This window comes from Ovis aries, chromosome 2, assembly GCF_016772045.2.
Source record: "Ovis aries strain OAR_USU_Benz2616 breed Rambouillet chromosome 2, ARS-UI_Ramb_v3.0, whole genome shotgun sequence".
Classification (NCBI taxonomy): domain Eukaryota; kingdom Metazoa; phylum Chordata; class Mammalia; order Artiodactyla; family Bovidae; genus Ovis; species Ovis aries.
In genome coordinates this window covers 247,834,017-247,848,501 of record NC_056055.1, presented here as the reverse complement: position 1 = coordinate 247,848,501, position 14,485 = coordinate 247,834,017, and positions in this window count along the sequence as shown.

Here is a 14,485-nt window from a genome sequence, read left to right as displayed (position 1 = left end):
GCAGATAAGCCTTATTTCTGCTTTGAAGAGGGATCCGGCAGGACGGATATTTAGCAACACTTTGCCAATGGTTAGTTAGTATCACCACATGTTCCTGCAAGGAATAATGACACAATTCACTGAAAGCAATCCCCTCTATCAGATTTCTAAGTCATTCTCAGTAACAGTCACCAAGCCTTAAAATGGGGGTGAGGGCTTCCCTGGTGGCTCAGATGGTAAAGAATCCGCCTGCCATGTAGGAGACCTGGGTTCAATCTCTGGGTTCGGAAGACCCCCTGGAGGAGGGCCCCAGCAACCCACTCCAGTATTCTTGCCTGGAGAATCCCATGGACAGAGGAGCCTGGCGGGCTGCAGTCCATGGGGTCGCAAAGAGTCGGACACGACTGAAGCCACTTAGCACACGCACATCACTTATTCGTAGGGCTGTTGTGAGGAGTTATTGAGTACATTTATGCCCATAAATAGCAGCTAAAGTCATTCTGGCCTTTCCCCAAATTTGGTCAAATGAGCAGACAGGTTCCTGGCTCAGGTGCTGACGGGGACAACCAGGCAACCTGCTGACTCTCGATTCAGCAGACTTTGTGTTCACAAGAAGAAAACAGCATCAACCTGCAATCCGAGCTCCACTACCAACCGGCTGGGTCACCTGGGACCAACCCTTTCTCCTCTGTCAAAGAAAGTAGATGAATTAGCTTTGTGGTTTTAAACTCTAAAAATAAATAAATAAATATCTTTGCTTGCTTATATTCAGTCAGGGAGGAAACGCTTTTCCTCTGTCCTTTTAGGGGTGTTCCTGAGGACCCACAAATTAAACTAACAAAAAACATGAACAGAATAAGAGGCCACAGTCTCTATTGATATATATGAATGTACGTGGAAAAGAACAAAAACTCCAAGAGGCAGTTCGACTCAGACCGTTTGATGTTCTCTTAACAAAGGAAAGAGGGCTTAGTCTTCAAGGGACAATGAAGTGTGGGAAAGTGACTAAGAAACACGTGGGGGAAACTGACGGGAAATGAGAGCTGTGTTAATAAGGTGTGTTTACAGAAACTTACCTTGGTGTCCACTAGCCATCTTTGAGAGTTGCTCCTCTCTCCTTGGTACTGGTGGAAGCAGAGATCTTCCCCAAAGGGGAGTTTCTATCCAATTTTTAGGCAGATAAAGGGAGGGCAAAGAACTGTTCTTGCATCTGGTGATTCTCAACTGCCTCCAGTGCAAAACAACCGCACGTCAAAGCGGCGTACTTCAGAGGCGTGTTCTGCTCCCCTTCGGTTCCAAGCGGAACCACAGCAAGCGTGGACTCAGATGCGTCTGCAATGGGGAGGGGCTCCATCCCAGAGAGTCCTCCAGCTGAGCTCTCCTAGCCATGGGACCTTGAAGCCAGGGAACATCTGAGAAGCCAGATGGAAAAATATCCCCTCCTCCTTCATCCATTCCACGAATATTTGCTGAGCGCACATGCAAGATAGTGCCTTTTCGTTACTGTTGTCCAGTCGCTAAGCTGTGTCTGACTCTGCAGCCCCACGGACTGCAGCATGCCGGGCTCCTCCGTCCTCCACTATCTCCCATGTGTGGGCTTAGTCACTCCATCACGTCCGACTCTTTGTGATCCATGAACTGTAGCTTGCCACTCTCCTTTGTCCATCGAGATTCTCCAGGCAAGGATACTGGAGTGGGTTGCCATGCCCTGCTCCGGGGGATCTTCCCAACCCAGGGATCGAACCGCCGTCTCCGGCATCACAGGTGGATTCTTTACCATCTGAGCCACCAAGGAAGCCCCACTATCTCCCACTCTCAGATTCACGTCCACGGAGTTGGTGATGCTATCTAACCATCTCATCCTCTGCCGCCCCTTCTCCTTTTGCCTTCAACCTTCCCTAGCATCCGGGTCTTTTCCAGAGAGTCGGGTTTTTGCATCAGGTGGCCAAAGTATTGGAGCTTCAGTTTCAGCGTCAGTCCTCCCAGTGAGCATTGTCTTAGGCATTGCAGATAAATAACTAAATGAACAGGACGGTTTCAGATGGTAAGAACTGCTGTGAAGTCAATAAAACAGGGTCCTGTGATAGAAAGGGTCTTTGTGTTTCTGAGAAGTCTATTCAGAGGAAAGGGTTTTAGCACAAATGAGTTCATTAAAGAAATAATTCCTGGAAACATGGATAGGGGAGTGAGCCAAGGAAGGGAAGAAAATCAGTAAAGGGGTTGTACAAGGTTCAATCCTGTTGGCAAATTCAGAGAGCCATTCAGGGAACGCCTCAGCGCTGTTCCACCTGAAAGGAGAGGAAACTGGGGTATTTATCCACCAGCTCTTATCAGTCACTGTTGGGGGGTTGCTTTCAGGGGAGAACTTGGTGGCTCAGATGGTGAAGAATCTGCCTACAGTGCAGGAGACTTGGGTTCAATTCCCGGGTCGGGAAGATCCCCTGGAGAAGAGAATGGCCACCCACTCCAGTATTCTTGCCTGGAGAATCCCATGGACAGAGGAGCCTGGAGGGCGACAGTCCATAGGGTTGCAAAGAGTCAGACGTGACTGAGCGACTTTCACTTTCAGAGAAGAAGGCAAGGAACAGTGATTCCCTGACACAGCACTGCACTGGCTCACAGACAGAGCCTAAGGCGGCCAAAGGGGCAGGCAGCTGGCAGTCAGATCAACACGCAATGGAGTGCCTGAATCGGAAGGGCTCTGTGCAGGGAGGCCACGGCGTCCTGCAGAGAGCAGGCGTGTTGCCCACTCGGCGGTTTTCGACTAGTAAGTGAACTGGAATTTTTTTTAGGGGGTGAGGCTGAGGGTGAGCCGTAGGATTCTATTTTCTCTTTTTCTTTCAAAGAAATTTCAGATTTACAGAAGACTTGCAAGAATAGTATGAAATGCTTTCTCCCCCCTTGAACTTTTGTTCTAAAATAGCTTGGTGACAGGATGCTTCATCTCCCCCAAATTCTTTAGTATTTATTCCCTGCAAAGAAAGACATTCTCCTGCCTAACCACAATGAAAGTGAAAGTCACTCAGTCGTGTCCAACTCTTTGCAACCTCATGGACTGCATTCTCCAGGCCAGAATACTGGAGTGGGGAGCCTTTCCCTTCTCCAGGGGATCTTCCCAACCCAGGGATCGAACCAGGTCTCCTGCATTGCAGGCAGATTCTTTACCAAATGAGCTATCAGGGAAGCCCAACCTAACCGCAATACCACTACCCAAATCAGGAAATTAATACCGATACATTACAACCACCCACCCACAGAGCCCAGTAGTCTTCATGATGTCCTTTATGGCAGAGAGCTCTAACAAGGATCCCACATCCCTGAAGCTCTCCTGACCCTTTGACAATTTCGAGTCAGTTATTTCATAGCATGCCCCTCATCTGGGGCTTGTTTGACGTTTCCCAGTAATTAAAGTTACGCATTTTGGCAGGAATGTCTCAGGAGTGCTGCGATGTTTTTCTCATTGCCTCCTATCAATGGTACACAATTTTGATTTGTTTCATTTCTGGCGATTTCATCATTTGATTAAGGTGGTGGCTGCCAAGTTTCTCCATGCAAAGTTACTCTCTTTCCCTTTGTAATTAGTAAATGTGCTGTGGTGAGGCACTTTGAGCCTACGTAAATGCCCTTTTCATCTTTAAACGTTCACCCACTAGATTTTACATTCATTGATATTTCCTGGCAGAATTGGTTATTACTCTGACAGTTGCCAAATGGTGACTTTCTAATCTGACTTTCTAATCTCATCGTCCCTTCTGCATTGATTAGCTGGCTTTCTACTGTAAGGCCTCTCTCCTCGCCCCACTTGTTTATTCATTCACTTATCTACATCAATGGAGATTCATGGATTCCTGTGTAATTCAGTGGATTGTAACCTGTTACTAACAGCACCTATTTTGGTGCTCAAATTGTCCCAAATCTGGACAACGGGAGCCCCTTCAATCTAGCTTCTGTGTCCTTTTTGACACTTTCTTACCCTTCCTTGAGCAGTCCCGACTTCCCAGCACAAAAAAGAGATGCTAGCTTATCTTATACATGCTCTGCTCCAGCTTGGAATCAGCCATTTCTTCAAGGACTCCTTATTCCTTTTAGTGGAGAAAAATATTTGCGAACAAAGATCTGGGTGTTAAAGGTGTTTATTGCTTTGGGGTGTTGGTGCTTCCAGACCACCTCAGTGATCACTTACAATTACTTCTGTATCTATTTTTCATCTCCCTCTACCTATGAAAAATATGAGTTCACCGTGATACCTCCAAATCCAATCCAATAACCCAGAATTTATTCAAGTTTCTCTCCCTTTCCGTATTTGTAACCCTTGTTACAAATATGAGACGATGAGAAACCGGTTCCCATTATCCTCAATGTAGTTAGTGGCTGGATCAATCCTCACCACGGAAGAATCTCCCATTGCCACTACTACTGCCTCCTGCCAGGCCGCCGTGCCCCGCCAAGCCCCCTCCCCGCATGCTCTCCCACGCAAACACCCTCTCCTCTGCTCCAGCCCAAGCGCCTCCCACCAGCGGCCAGACCACAAGCCCCTTGACCCTCATTGCAAATGTCTACCTTGCTCGTCTCAAGCTGATGGCATTTGAACTCTATTGTTCAGGAGGACAGATAGAAAGAAGGAAGGCATGAGCTGGAACTCGAATTCTGACAGTGCAGCCTGTCTGAGGTTGGAGTCTTTACAAATAGTGCCCGAGAGCGGAAAGCACATGTGTGTGAGTTCCTGAGGAAATGCTCCCAAAGGAAGTTAGCAAGGCTGCAGGAGAGGCAGCGGGGAGAGAAGCAAAGGAGCCACACCAGAGGGGAGACAGTCGCAGCCTGATCCTCTCGCAGACGGGCCTGGGATGAGCAACATCATCAGGAGAGAGAAAACGTCTTTCTGGGGCAGCAGCAGCCTCTGCCACACATCCATTTTCTCTTACTTTAAAGGAAACCAAGACTTCCATTCTGGACACACTAAGGATGTGTGACAAGGCTCAACAAAGTTTTCTCTACAGAGCCTCAGTTCAGTCTCTCAGTCGTGTCCGACTCTTTGCGACCCCATGAATCGCAGCACTCCAGGCCTCCCTGTCCATCACCATCTCCTGGAGTTCACTCAGACTCACATTCATCGAGTCAGTGATGCCATCCAGCCATCTCATCCTCGGTCGTCCCCTTCTCCTCCTGCCCCCAATCCCTCCCAGCATCAGAGTCTTTTCCAATGAGTCAACTCTTCACGTGAGGTGGCCAAAGTACTGGAGTTTCAGCTTTAGCATCATTCCTTCCAAAGAAATCCAGGGTTGATCTCCTTCAGAATGGACTGGTTGGATCTCCTTGCAGTCCAAGGGACTCTCAAGAGTCTTCTCCAACATTACAGTTCAAACGCATCAATTCTTCGGCGCTCAGCCTTCTTCACAGTCCAACTCTCACATCCATACATGACCACCGGAAAAACCATAGACTTGACTAGACGGATCTTAGTCGGCAAAGTAATGTCTCTGCTTTTGAATATACCATCTAGGTTGGTCATAACTTTTCTTCCAAGGAGTAAGCTTCTTTTAATTTCATGGCTGTAGTCATCATCTGCAGTGATTTTGGAGCCCCCAAAAATAAAGTCTGACACTGTTTCCCCTGTTTCCTCGTCTATTTCCCATAAAGTGATGGGACCGGATGCCATGATCTTCGTTTTCTGAATGTTGAGCTTTAAGCCAACTTTTTCTCTCTCCTCTTTCACTTTCATCAAGAGGCTTTTAGTTCCTCTTCACTTTCTGCCATAAGTGTGGTGTCATCTGCATATCTGAGGTTATTGATATTTCTCCTGGCAATCTTGATTCCAGCTTGTGCTTCCTCCAGTCCAGCGTTTCTCATGATGTACTCTGCATATAAGTTAAATACGCAGGGTGACAATATACAGCCTTGACGTACTCCTTTTCCTATTTGGAACCAGTCTGTTGTTCCATGTCCAGTTCTAACTGTTGCTTCCTGACCTGTATACAGATTTCTCAAGAGGCAGGTCAGGTGGTCTGGTATTCCCATCTCTTTCAGAATTTTCCACAGTTTCTTGTGATCCACACAGTCAAAGGCTTTGGCATAGTCAATAAAGCAGAAATAGATGTTTTTCTGGAACTCTCTTGCTTTTCCATGATCCAGAGGATGTTGGCAATTTGATCTCTGGTTCCTCTGCCTTTTCTAAAACCAGCTTGAACATCAGGGAGTTCATGGTTCACGTATTGCTGAAGCCTGGCTTGGAAAATTTTGAGCATTACTTTCCTAGCATGTGAGATGAGTGCAATTGTGCGGTAGTTTGAGCATTCTTTGGCATTGCCTTTCTTTGGGATTGGAATGAAAACTGACCTTTTCCAGTCCTGTGGCCACTGCTGAGTTTTCCAAATTTGCTGGCATATTGAGTGCAGCACTTTCACAGCATCATCTTTCAGGATTTGATCCAGCTCAACTGGAATTCCATCACCTCCACTAGCTTTGTTTGCAGTGATGCTTTCTAAGGCCCACTTGACTTCACATTCCAAGATGCCTGGCTCTAGGTGAGTGATCACACCATCATGATTATCTGGGTCATGAAGATCTATTTTGTACAGTTCTTTTGTGTATTCTTGCCACCTCTTCTTAATATCTTCTGCTTCTGTTAGGTCCATACCATTTCTGTCCTTTATGGAGCCCATCTTTGCATGAAATGTTCCCTTGGTATCTCTAATTTTCTTGAAGAGATCTCTAGTCTTTCCCATTCTGTTGTTTTCCTCTATTTCTTTACATTGATCGCTGAAGAAAGCTTTCTTATCTCTTCTTGGTATTCTTTGGAACTCTGCATTCAGATGCTTATATCTTTCCTTTTCTCCTTTGCTTTTTGCTTCTCTTCTTTTCTCAGCTATTTGTAAGGCCTCCCCAGACAGCCATTTTGCTTTTTTGCATTTCTTTTCCATGGGGATGGTCTTGATCCCTGTCTCCTGTACAATGTCATGAACCTCCGTCCATAGTTCATCAGGCACTGTATCTATCAGATCTAGGCCCTTAAATCTATTTCTCACTTCCACTGTATAATCATAAGGGATTTGATTTAGGTCATACCTGAATGGTCTAGCAGTTTTCCTACTTTCTTCAATTTGAGTCTGAATTTGGCAATAAGGAGTTCATGATCTGAGTCACAGTCAGCTCCTGGTCTCGTTTTTGTTGACTGTATAGAGCTTCTCCATCTTTGGCTGCAAAGAATATAATCAATCTGATTTCAGTGTTGCCCATCTGGTGATGTTCATGTGTAGAGTCTTCTCTTGTGTTGTTGGAAGAGGGTGTTTGCTATGACAAGTGTGTTCTCTTGACAAAACTCTATTAGTCTTTGCCCTGCTTCATTCTGCATTCCAAGGCCAAATTTGCCTGTTACTCCAGGTGTTTCTTGACTTCCTACTTTTGCATTCCAGTCCCCTATAATGAAAAGGACATCTTTTTTAGGTGTTAGTTCTAAAAGGTCTTGTAGGTCTTCATAGAACCGTTCAACTTCAGTTTCTTCAGTGTTACTCGTTGGGGCATAGACTTGAATTACCATGATATTGAATGGTTTGCCTTGGAGACGAACAGAGATCATTCTGTCGTTTTTGAGATTGCATCCAAGTACTGCATTTCGGACTCTTTTGTTGACCATGATGGCTACTCCATTTCTTCTAAGGGATTCCTGCCCGCAGTAGTAGATATAATGGTCATCTGAGTTAAATTCACCCATTCCAGTCCATTTTAGTTCGCTGATTCCTAGAATGTCGATGTTCACTCTTGCCATCTCTTGTTTGACCACTTCCAATTTGCCTTGATTCATGGACCTGACATTCCAGGTTCCTATCACAAATATTTCAGACTTTGAAGACCGTAGGGTCTCTGTCATAATTACTTAACTCTAACCTTCTAGCCCTCAAGCCAGCGAAGAGATTATGTAAATGGTGGGTATGGTTGTGATCCTATAAAACCATATTTATGAAAACGGGTAGAGGGCTATACTTTGCCTTCAGGCCACAGTCTGTGGAAACCTGCACACTCTCCTGCCAAGCTACGAGCCCCAGAATATCCAGGCGCTTTGGGGTGAGCAATTACAAAGTGTGTGATCTCTCTCTGAAATGGCAAGGTTCATTTGCTCCAGCTCTTACTATTGCCTTTCAAGGCCTAAGCAGGACTATCTGAGACGGATTCAGGGAAAGGAGATCCAGAGGTCTACATTTCTCCCAGTTTGGGATCTGCAGCTGGATTAAGGGGCAAACTGGTTAGACGAGGGCCTGAACTCTCTAAGGGGCCTGAACAAAGCACTGGAATAGAAAGATAACGGAGAAAACCAAACTGATTGGCTTTAAAAAAACGACCAAAGCACATGCAAAAGTATGATCATAACCCCTGCCTCACACCACGCACAGAAACTGGTTCTAAATGGCTCAAAGACTTAGATGTGAAGTGTAAAACTATAACAGTGTCAAGAAAATGTAGGTGTGAGTCTTTGTGACTTTGCATTAAGCAAGGGTTTCTTATACATGACCCCTAAAATGGGAGCATTAAAAAAAAAATAGACACGTCAGACTTCATCAAAATTTAAACCTTTTGCATGTCAAGTGGCAGTGATGGCTAATTTTGTGCCCCCAAATTGTAGTTATTTAAGCAAGCGCCAGTCTGGATGTTGCTGTGAAGGCATTCTGTAGATGCATTGAACATCCATAATCAGTTAACTTAGTTAAAGGAGAGTACCCTCCACACTGTAGGTAAGCCTCATCCAATTAGTTGAAGGCCATAGAGCAAGACCTGAGGTTTCTGGGGAAAAGGAAATTCTGCCTCAAGAATACATTATCTATCCGTTCTGAGTTTCCAGCCTGAAGTGCTGCCCTATGAATTTCAGGCTTCTCAGGTCCCACAATTTCATGAGCCAGTTTCTCAAAATAAACCTCTTTTTTGCGGCTTTTATTGCTTCTGCTTCTCTGGATAACCCTGACTGATGCAGACACTATCAAGACAGTACAGAATGGGGCTGCATCATACATCTGAGAAGGGTCTAGTAGCCTGAATATATAAAGAACTCTTACATCTCAACAATAAAAAGTGAAATAACCTAATTTAAGAATGGGCAAAGATTGCCAATAAACCTTTCTCCAAAGGAAATATATAAATAACCAATAGGCACATGAAAAGATGTTTAGTGTCATTAGTCCTCAGGGAAATGTGCTTTCCTTCAGGGAAAGCATATTGAGCTTCTTGAAACTGTGGATTTACAGTTTTTACCAACTTTCAGAGCATTTTGGCTGTTGTTTCTTTAATTTTTTTTAATCCTCATCCCCTCTTTCTGGGTCTCAGATGTTGGATCATTTGATATTGTCCCAAGTTCAGTTCAGTTTAGTCGCTCAGTCATGTCCGACTCTTTGTGACCCCATGAATCACAGCACGCCAGGCCTCCCTGTCCATCACCATCTCCCGGAGTTCACTCAGACTCACATCCATCGAGTCCGTGATGCCATCCAGCCATCTCATCCTCTGTCGTCCCCTTCTCCTCCTGCCCCCAATTCCTCCCAGCATCAGAGTCTTTTCCAATGAGTCAACTCTTCGCATGAGGTGGCCAAAGTACTGGAGCTTCAGCTTTAGCATCATTCCTTCCAAAGAAATCCCAGGGCTGATCTCCTTCAGAATGGACTGGTTGGATCTCCTTGCAGTCCAAGGGACTCTCAAGAGTCTTCTCAACACCACAGTTCAAAAGCATCAATTCTTCGGCACTCAGCCTTCTTCACAGTCCAACTCTCACATCCATACATGACCAAAGGAAAAACCATAACCTTGCCTAGACGGACCTTAGTCGGCAAAGTAATGTCTCTGCTTTTGAATATACCATCTAGGTTGATCATAACTTTTCTTCCAAGAAGTAAGCCTCTTTTAATTTCATGGCTGCAGTCACCATCTGCAGTGATCTTGGAGCCCAAAAAAATGAAGTCTGACACTGTTTCCACTGCTTCCCCATCTATTTCCCATGAAGTGATGGGACCAGATGCCATGATCTTCCTTTTCTGAATGTTGAGCTTTAAGCCAGCTTTTTCGCTCTCCCCTTTCACTTTCATCAAGAGGCTTTTTAGTTCCTCTTCACTTTCTGCCATAAGGGTGGTGTCATCTGCATATCTGAGGTTATTGATATTTCTCCCGGCAATCTTGATTCCAGCTTGTGTTTCTTCCAGTCCAGCATTTCTCATGATGTACTCTGCATATAAGTTAAATAAGCAGGGTGACAATATACAGCCTTGACGTACTCCTTTTCCTATTTGGAACCAGTCTGTTGTTCCATGTCCAGTTCTAACTATTGCTTCCTGACTTGCATACAGATTTCTCAAGAGGCAGGTTAGGTGGTCTGGTGTTCCCATCTCTTTCAGAATTTTCCGCAGTTTATTGTGATCCACACAGTCAAAGGCTTTGGCATAGGATCAAAGGTTTTTTTTTCTAGTATTTTTTCTGTGTGTTTATTTTGTTATTGACAGCTTCAACTGATGTTTTCAAATCCATTGATCTTTTCTTCTGTAGGCTTTACAGGCACGCATGCTAAGTCTTATCCGTCGTGTCCAGCTCTTTGCAACCCCGTGGACTGTAGCCCGCAAGGCTCCTCTGTCCATGGGATTCTCCAGGCAAGAATACTTGAGTGGGTCACCATGCCCTCCTCCAGGGGGTCTTCCTGACCCAGGGATCAAATCCAGGTATCTTGTATCTCCTGTATTGGCAGATGGATTCTTTACTACTAGCACCACTTGCGAAGCCTCATCTGTAGGCTCTAATCTGCTTTTAGTCTCATCCAGTATTATTTTTCATTTCAGATACTGTACGACTCAGCTCACTAATTTCCCTTCCCTCCAGGGGCAGTCCACGCTGCCTTTTTCCTGTACCTGAAAAACCATTGCTCATGTGTTTTGTCTGATTTTCTAGTTGTTTAAGATGGGAGGGTAACTTCTTTCTTGTTTCTGCATTATGGCCAGAAGCAGAATTCAAACACGTTTTAAAACCAGTCCAGTTTTTACTTTCTCTTTCTGACAGTGATTGTTGGCGCCAAGGAACGCAGCAGATTTCTGTGGATCAACCTCATATCTTGCTACCTTCCTGCCTTCATTTATTAATTCTAATCATTTTTGAGTGGAGTCTTGTGAGAGCTGGACTGTGAAGAAGGCTGAGTGCCGAAGAATTGATGCTTTTGAACTGTGGTGTTGGAGAAGACTCTTGAGAGTCCCTTGGACTGCAAGGAGATCCAACCAGTCCATCCTAAAGGAGATCAGCCCTGGGATTTCTTTGGAAGGAATGATGCTAAGGCTGAAACTCCAGTATTTTGGCCACCTCATGCAAAGAGTTGACTCATTGGAAAAGACCCTGATGCTGGGAGGGATTGGGGGCAGGAGGAGAAGGGGACGACAGAGGATGAGACGGCTGGATGGCATTATGGACTCCTTGGACATGAGTCTGAGTGAACTCCGGGAGTTGGTGATGGACAGGGAGGCCTGGCGTGCTGCGATTCATGGGGTCGCAGAGTCGGACGCGACTGAGCGACTGAACTGAACTGATACGGAGTCTCATCTGTATATAATGACAGCGTCGCCTCCTCCCTTTCAATCTGAATCTCCTTCTTGTCTGATGGCTATGGCCAGGACCTCCAACACTTTGCTGAACAGAAATGGTGAGAGTGGGCATCCTTGTCTCGCTCCCAGCTGTAGCAGAAATGCTCTCAGCTTCCCACCATTGCGTAGTATATTCGCTGTGGCTTTGTCATAAGTGGCTTTTGTTATATTGACATATGTTCTTTCTAAAGCCAGTTTGGTAAGAGCGTTCATGCTGAAATTTTGTCAAATGTTTTTTCTGTATCTGTTGAGATGATCATATAGCTTTTGTATTTTGTTGCGGTGTACCACATTGATTGATTGGTGTCTGTTCAATCATCCTCGGTGACTCTGGAATGACTCCAACTTGATTGTGGTGTGTGATTTTTTTTTGATTCAGTTTGCTACTATCTTGCTGAGAATTTCTGTGTCTATATTAATCAAAGATGTTGGCCTGTAAGTTTCTTTTTGGTAGTGTCTGCATCTGGTTTTGCTATCAGGGTGATGGTGACTTCATAGAATGACTTTGGGAGCGTTCCCGCCTCTTCAGTCTTTTGGAAGAGTTTGAGAAGAATCAGTGTAAGTTATTCTGTTCAGTAGAATTCCCATGTAGTCATCCAGTCCTGGTAGAGAAGGCGATAGCACCCCACTCCAGCACTCTTGCCTGGAAAATCCCGTGGACAGGGGAGCCTGGTGGGCTGCACTCCATGGGGTCGCCAAGAGTCGGACATGGCTGAGCAACTTCTCTTTCACTTTTCACTTCCATGCATTGGAGAAGGAAATGGCAACCCACTCCAGTGTTCTTGCCCGGAGAATCCCAGGGACGGCGGAGCCTGGTGGGCTACCGTCTATGGGGTCGCACAGTCAGACACGACTAAAGTGACTTAGCAGCAGCTTAGCAGCATCCAATCCTGGAACTGTTTTGCAGAGAGTTTTTTAAATTCCAGATTCTATTTCAGTTTTAGTGATCTGTCTGTTCGAATCATCTGTTTTTCCTTCATTCAGGTTCGGCAGGCTGTGTGTCCTGAAAGCGTGTCCTTTTCTTCTAGGTTGTCCATTTTGTTGGCATACAAGTGTCCACAGTATTTTCTTACGATATCACTCATATTTGGAATTTTAAAACAATACAAATAAAGTGATTCACAAAGTAGAAACAGACTCACAGAAAAAGAAGAAGAAGAAAAACTATGGTTACCAAAGGGGAGGGGTATATGCTCTGTCGTGTCCAACTCTTTGTGGTCCTATGGGCTGCAGCCCGCCATGTGCCTCTGCCCGTGGAGTTTTTCAAGCAAGAACACTGGAGTGGGGTGCCATTTCCTACTTCAGGGGATCTTCCTGACCCAGAAATTGAGCCCACCTCTCTTGCACTGGCAGGCAGATTCTTTACCGCTACAGCCACCTGGGAAGCCCCAGCAAGGGGACAGGGAGGTTGGGAGTATGGGGCTAACAGATACACACGCTGCCTGTAAACAGATGAACAGCAAGGATTCAGTGTGTAGCACAGGGACTTATATTTAATGTCTTGTAACAACCTATAATGGAAAGTAATCTGAAAAGGAGTGTGTGTATATGTATAAATATGTATATTTATGTATTTCTGAATCACTTTGCTGTACACCTAAAATTAACACAATATTGTAAACCAACTGCGGTTCAATTTCTTTAAAAACCCCAGCACAATAAACTTTTCTGGGCCACGTCACATGGCATGCAGGATCTTAGTTCCCCAACCAGGAACCGAACCCACGCCGTCTGCGTCGGTAGCACAGAGCCTTAACCGCCGGACCCCCAGGGAAGTTCCCACAATGAACTGTCTAAATTCGCAGATGAAGCCCCAAGAAGCAGACCCTGATAAGTGAGTTGGCGGTGATCTGCTCCTGAGAAGCTGGGTTTGTTCTCCATGACTTCGGCTTTGTTGGACAGGCTTTGCAAATTTGAGGCCCGAGCCAGTTGTTTGGTACACAGGCTGAGCTCCACCAGCAGGAATCGTCTTCTGCCTCCCCTAGAGTTCGGCTGCTCCCTGAAGAAAGGGTGAACAGATGCTGAACTAACTGCCCTTAAAGGGGCACAAACTATTAGCCTACGCAAGACACACTCATGTCTCCACCTGCCCTGTTGGGAACAACAGGACGTGGGAAAGACTGGTTTCTAGGTAATCGGAAGTGAGAATTCTCACTTGACAGTGACCGTTCTGCAGGCCGGTCTAAACGCGTCTCAGCGACCGCGGCCACTTTCAGAGTAGTCAGTCTTCTGCACGGCCTACAGGGAGTGGCCTTTGAGATGTCGCACGCCTATGGCTCCAGCCCTCCCGGGTCCCGTGCAGACCACCCATCTCGTGTGACCAGCCTCTGTTTGCGTGGCTTCTTCCCCATTCAACCTAAGCTGCCTTCTCCTTTCATAGCTGCCTAGAACAAAGGTAACAACACTTCCTTTCTTATCATTAAAACAAGGCCGGGGGCAGGGAGAGAGCTTAGACTTAGCCCCGAAATGCTATCGCAAGAGGGACATTCACAATCAAGGCATTTCAGCTCAGCAGGTCTGACTTGGTGGGACTTGGGCCCCTGCCGTTGCCTTGGGTTGGCCCAGGCAGCTTGGATCCTTGACCCCCAAATCCTGCAAGAAGATAGATCAGGTGTTAAGTCTCAGCCAGATGAGGATAATATGAGCCTCAATGCTTCCAACACATAACTCCTGAAATAATCAGTATGTTACAGACTAGGTCTGAGGGTCCAAGGAAACCTAGATTCAAATTTTGACTTCTTCATTCTCTGGTTTTGTCACTTCAGATAAGTTTCTGTCTCTCTCTCTCTTTTCTAAGCTTTAGAAATTTGTCTGGGCCATAAATGAAGATGACCCCTCCAAAGGCTGTTGTAAGATTAAATGGGATGGTGACTATGAACTCAGACCTGTGTCCAGCACGTGAACAACATTCACTG